The sequence below is a fragment of the Amblyomma mixtum genome, chromosome 3 (assembly GCF_055824585.1).
Source record: "Amblyomma mixtum isolate Tamu chromosome 3, ASM5582458v1, whole genome shotgun sequence".
NCBI lineage: Eukaryota > Metazoa > Arthropoda > Arachnida > Ixodida > Ixodidae > Amblyomma > Amblyomma mixtum.
The window spans coordinates 34254820-34261257 of record NC_143014.1 but is presented as its reverse complement, the minus strand read 5'-3'; the positions used below and the strand labels follow the sequence as shown (position 1 = coordinate 34261257).

Genomic DNA, 6438 nt, shown 5'->3' with positions numbered 1-6438 from the left:
GAGCGCCATAACCACTGAGCCACCGCGGCGGAGGTTCGGGTTACATTATTCAAAACGTTCACGTGAGACAAGAGTCTATGATGGTGCCTTCAATAGTTCTGAGTGTCTGAATTCATTGTTCGGCGCGTTGTCTTCCCCACGGTTTTCTTGCGCCCAACGCGTGAGTCCAGTTTAAAGGTCATACGTGAGTCTATAGGAGGTATTCACTGACGCGTTGAGCGCGGTGCATTGTGGGGCAGGGCGCCATTTTGATGTTCACGTCGAGCCGAGCGAGCGAAGCTGTCGATTCTCGTCGTGCATTCCTCCGCCAACTATGGTTCATTGCGCTATCGTCGGCTGCAATAGCCGAAGTCAGACGAAGCAGCACAAGCTGAGAAGCAACAAGAAGGACCTCGGTTTCTTCAAAATACCGAAGATCCGACTTAATGAGTGCGACCGAACAACACTGCTTTCGGAGAAGCGGCGCCGCGAATGGCTGGCTCGTATCAACAGAAAAAACATCAGCGCAGCTCCCGACAAGTACCGGGTCTGTTCACGGCACTTTTTGTCAGGTAAGCATAAGATTTCAATCTGTGCTGTTGAACGAATGCGAGCAGCACAGAAGTTACAGAGAACGCGAAAATGCGTGCGGCAACGCACAAAGGCGAATGTTCAGGGACTTTCACATCGGTGATCGTTTTGTCCTCGCGTGCGAAAGGTAATCGTTGATTGTTTGCGCGTCCTAGCTTTAAGCTAATCGCCGATTCAGCCATCCGAACAGTTTGGGTGATTACTTTCGAGCTGAAAAGTGTCTTTGCCCGTACGACGCAGGCACGCCTTCTGCTTTGTTTGATGAGTGCAACCCAGATTGGGCTCCCTCGCTGCACTTGGGATATGCAGCCAAGGCTCTCCGCGACGGCCGTTTCAAGCGTCTCAAGGCACGACGCGTGAAACGCAAGCAAGCGGTGACTACAGATGAAATGAATTGTTTTGTTTTAGGTAGCAACATTTCTGGAGCTAAGGTGAAACACTCACCCTCCATTTTTTGGTGGCTTACGAACGCAGCTGGAGCCGAGGAAATGCCAGCTGAGGAACTTGCGGACATTCCATCTCCGGCAGATGCGGAGGCCAGCAGTGAGCAGGCATCCTCGGAAAATGGTAAATTAGCATTTCATAGCCAGTGCAAGTAGTGACAGGACTGCGTTTGGTTGACGTTTGGACCTGATGTTAGGAAGTTCTCTGAGATAGACAAGAGTGAGCTGTGTACCATTACATTACAACATGGCCTTCAATGACAAATGTATCGGCACCATTTAATGTGCTGCAAATGACCTGCATTTTCAAAGCTCATGTTAAAGATGTTACTTTTACTTGGGCAGGATTTTCGTACATATGTTACAGGCCTGCTAAAACCAGAAAGCAATATTTTGTCCGTAACGAGCGTATCACTGATTTTAAGAGACTAGTTGTAGACTAGCGGCAGTGTGTAGATGTGGTAGTTAGTGCACGTTCAAAAAGTGATGAGAAAAGGGTATGTTGACATCAGTTTATGTCGTGTACTTCCTCCTGTGTGAACTCAATTTGCTGTGATATTTGCAACCGCAAACTCTTGTCTAATTTCCATTGAGATTAAATGTGGTTTCTTTTCCATCCTTTATTGAAGGCACATCCTGCCAGACTGACCTGACAACACTGCATGTTCAGTAGCTGGAAGAAGAAGTAACAAATGTTCGTGAGGAGCTGAGGGCAGCCAAAGAGAGCCTGGCGGCAACTAAGTTCACTGAAGAGGCTCTTCGTGGTGATGACGAAAGAGTCGCCTTTTACACAGGACTGCCATCATTTATGACACTTTTTCTTCTGTTTATTCTCTTGAAACACCATGCATCTCACTCTTCAAGAAACATGCTGACAAAGTTTGAGGAGATGGTAATGTTTCTGATGAGGATGAGGCTTGGAACCCAGATGCAGGATTTAGCGTACCGCTTTGGTGTTTCTCAGCCCACTGTATCTAGGGTTTGTGATAAGTGGTAGGACATTTGCTATGATCGTCTTGGGTCATTTGTACGATGGCCTGAGAAAGAAGAAATAATGGAGACAATGCCAGCTGCTTTTGTAGAAAACTTCGGATTGAATGTCAGAGTCATTCTGGACTGCTTTGAGGTATTTATTCATAGCCGAGCTCACTGTTGCCACGTGCAGAAACGTGGTCTTAATACAAACACCACAATACTGTAAAATTTCTGTTAGGAATCTCCCCGCAAGGAATGGTTAGGTATATTTCCCAAGCATTTGGTGGGTGTGCCAGTGACAAGCTGATCACCGAGGACAGTGGCATACTCAATCTGTTAGACAGAGGAGACATCGTCCTAGCAGACAGGGGGTTCCTCATTGCTGAGAGCGTTGGCATGTGTTGTGCAAAGTTGGCAGTTCCTGCATTCACAAAAGGCAGCTTTCCAGTTCCGAGGTTGAGCGAACACGAGAAATTGCTGATGTTCGTATTCATGTTGAGCGCGTTATTGGAATGGTGAAGAAAAAATACACAATATTAAAGGGAAGCCTTCCAGTAGAAGCTCTAAGAAAGAATACCAGCAATGAATGTGTAATTGACAAGATTGCAAGGGTCTGCAGTGCACTAACAAACTTATGTAACTCAGTGGTGCCATTCGACTAATTTTTTTATAGGAGTAAATGCATGCCTGTGTCCAAAAATTGTTACTGGTTGGTAGCTCTTACTAGGTTTAGGTTTATTGGGGTTAAATGCCCCAAAGCGACTCAGGCTATGAGAGACACCGTAGTGAAGGTCTCGAGAAATTTCGACCACCTGGGGTTCTTTAACGTGCACTGACATCGCACAGTACACGATGACAGTGCCCGTTGGCTCTTACTGCTGTGCGGCAGCGGTGGAAGGAAAGGTGGAGCAACTGTTTCACCGTGCCCACTTAAAGCATGCCATGATCGAAGGGGTGAAAGGGGGTACATAGCCTGAATCACCACAGTGAAGGGCTACATATCATTTCAGCATTCACAGTTCTTATACATTGTATAGCGTACTGGCACTTTTGCATTCCAACTTTATAAAAATGCAACCGTGGTAGCCAGCATTCAATGCTGCAACCTCCAGCTCAGCAGCCAAAGGCTGTACTCTGAGTCGTGGTGGCAGTGACTGACATTTCTGGCGTACATTTTGTTCTTTTTACTTCTTTACTGCATATCATGTTACGTTATTAAATTACTACGCTTTTAGTATTTGGTAAATATTCAATGTTTACATGGTTTATGTTTTCCGTGCCGTGCCTGTGCACCTCTTTTGTATAACTATTGTGTACTGACGTCTGTAATGCATGCAGTGCTTCTTTACTTCCATTTTTGTTATGCCATTGCATTTATATATATTTAGATTACATCTCCTGTGTGTTATATGCCATGGCCACATTCTAATACAGTGCTTCTCCATCTCTTTTTCTGTACATAATGTCACCAATTCTTTGTATTTTGTTGCCGTGATGTTATGCTTGTGTATCTATGGTATGTGCTGCGCACCGCTGCCCCTGCTTCAGGTGCCGGGACCTCGTCAGGCCAATTGGCCTTTTGCCCCGGCTCCCTCTTTCTGTTGAAAAAGAAAGGAAATAAAATTCAATTTCAATTGTGTAGGTGCAGCTATAGATTTAGGTCAGAGCATACTGAAACTAGAGTACAACCCTAATGCAGTAAAAGCACGCCAAGTAACGAAACAGGTAAAGAATAAAAGTGTTTATTTGTTTTCACAAATAAAGCTGTAACCTGTTTATTTCTTTTCACAAATGATAACAGCTGGTCTGTGCCGCCGCGGTGGCTCAGTGGTTATGGTGCTCGGCTGCTGACCCGAAAGACGCGGGTTCGATCCCGGCCGCGGCGGTTGAATTTCTTTGGAGGAGAAATTCTAGAGGCCCGTGTACTGTGCGATGTCAGTGCACGTTAAAGAACCCCAGGTGGTCCACTACGTCGTCTCTCGTAGCCTTAGTCGCTTTGGGACGTTAAACCCCATAAACCAAATCAACCATAAACCAAACCCACAGCTGGTCTGTATCTCTTATTTTTTAGCACTATCTTGTACATAACAAGCCTGGCAAAGCCACTTCTCACATTTTGGTGCTATCCTCAGTCCTACGCACCCAAAATGGAACCATTTTATGGCACAGTTCTCGTTGTCACAGGCAATCATTTTGCCGCTTTCAGGTCCCCTACATAGACAATAGCTGTCGTCAGATGCAAAGTCACTTTGTAGATTCTGATGTGACGGTGTGTTTAATGAAACAGATGTTAAAACAGCTGCAGATTGAACTTCTGATGCGCTGTTGCTGGTGCTACTTTCATTCTGGACCCCACCGGTGTTTTTGTTAGAAAACCAGTGTGCGACCAACTCTGGCAGCAGAACGTTTTTGAAAAACTTCTTTGCCTTGTCAACCTGTGCAACAATAAAACTGCTATCTCTCGAAATCCTCTGAATGTTTATGCCATTCTTGTTCCAAAGAACAAAGTCGGCATAGTCAAGCTTGCATACAAACATCTGCGTTTGCACTTGGTAGTAGTAACGGTGAGTTTTCTTTAAGAGCAACACACCGTCACACTCTGTCACACAACTGTTCGCATCGGTCAGGAGTTCACTGAGGTGGCCATCTCCCACTTTCCATGGGCACTTCACTTCCACAACACCTGCACCGCAGCAGGTGCAGTTCACCATCAAGTCAGGGGTGGCTGCCAAAAATAAACGTTCCCGGCAGATGAAAATCCCGGTACCTCTAAATTCAATGCCATCATGATGTTCACGCATCACATTTCGATATTTTGCAAGAGCCTGCGGTTCACTCAGGCGGCCGTACCGAACAGCCGGAACTGACAGTTTCTGGCTCTCGGGGACGCAAATCCGTTTGACCAGAGTTAGAGATGGTGCTTCCAGCTTTGTATGGCATACATCATACAACGTTGATGCTGTCACACGGCCGGTTCTGAATGCAAACCATTTTGAACTCTGTGCCTGACTCCTGGCCCTTTTTTCTATGCTTTGCATGGCTTCCTTGTTAATGGTCAGGCTGCGGGCTATCTCATCGCACTTCTGAAGCACGGCGTTGTAATCTAAGCTTTCAGCCCTCCGATCGTAGAGCAGCCGAAGATCAGCACCGCTGCATGTTTGTACAGCAGGCTTGTACAGGTGACTGAACGTTAGGTCTGTGCTCAGCATAACAGGCCGGAGCCCAGACTCGACCATGCCGTCGAAGAAAGTTTTTAACTCTTCTTTGGTTGGGGGTGGAGCCGGCGTTCTCGGCGGATCGCTCGCTGCACGCCTGGCTGAAGCATCGCCGTCTAATCGCCGCTTCTTCATTGACGACGAAGCGAAGTCCATCTCTGCGATGGGTCGCGTTTCAATTTTATGCGAAGCATACTACTTTAGCTACCACTTCAGCCCTTCTCCGTGGTTATGCGCCTCCAAATCACGTGATACATGACGTCAAACCACGTGACACGATGACGTCACGACAGTAGAGAAACGGGGGCCCACCTCGCGCCGTCGCTGTGGTTGTGCGCCTCCAAATCACGTGACACGATGATGCCACACCACGTGACACGCTGACGTCACGGCAGTGGAGAAACGGGGGCGCGCCTCGCGCCGTCGCTGTGGTTGTGCGCCTCCAAATCACGTGACACATGACGTCACACAACGTGACACGATGACGTCACGACAGTGAAGAAACGGGGGCCCACCTCGCGCCGTCGCTGTGATTGTGCGCCTCCAAATCACGTGATACATGACGTCAGACCACGTGACTTGATGACGTCACGACAGTGGAGAAACGGGGGCCCACCTCGCGCCGTCGCTGTGGTTGTGAGCCTTCAAATTACGCGACACGATGATGCTTCGCATTCTCCAGGCTTAACCAAGTTAAGCCTCAGCAATTTTTTCGAATGTGCGTTGGAAGCCACTGGTTGACCCCGTCGGTGCACGAGCGCTCTTCGCGTAAACGCTGGCCGTGCTCGATGTAGAAAAGCAGGGCAGCGACATGCGAACACGTCTCGCCATTGCCTGCCATGCACACGCAGTGAGCCGCCAGGACGTCTCCATCGCTGTCCGCGAAGATCCAAACCTTCACGGGAGGGACCCACAGGCTTTGTGAATGATTGACCTGCGCAGATAATAAAGCAAGCAAATGCTGCGATTAAACAAATCGGCACCAAAGGGCTGAGCGCTTACCTGTGTTAAGACGATGACACTTTCCTGGCCGACTTTTTTCAGCCAAGGCTCCTTTACACAGCCGCTGGTGACATAATTATGAGCTTCCAGCGATTTGTAAGCCTTCAGTTGCTTGCGAGTGACAAAACTCGTCCTCAAAACGAGATATTCGTGAATGTCGCACATGTTTACGCGGGGCCACAGGTCGACGTCCATCGCGCAGTCTCGCGCGTCGAGGGAAAAGGGATCCACGC

At 48.0% G+C, this 6438-nt stretch overlaps 1 pseudogene; it reads left to right on the top strand.

The window, feature by feature from the left end:
• Positions 1-313: 313 nt before the first annotated feature.
• Positions 314-2655, top strand: LOC149349627 (uncharacterized; annotated as a pseudogene).
• Positions 2656-6438: the final 3783 nt, after the last annotated feature.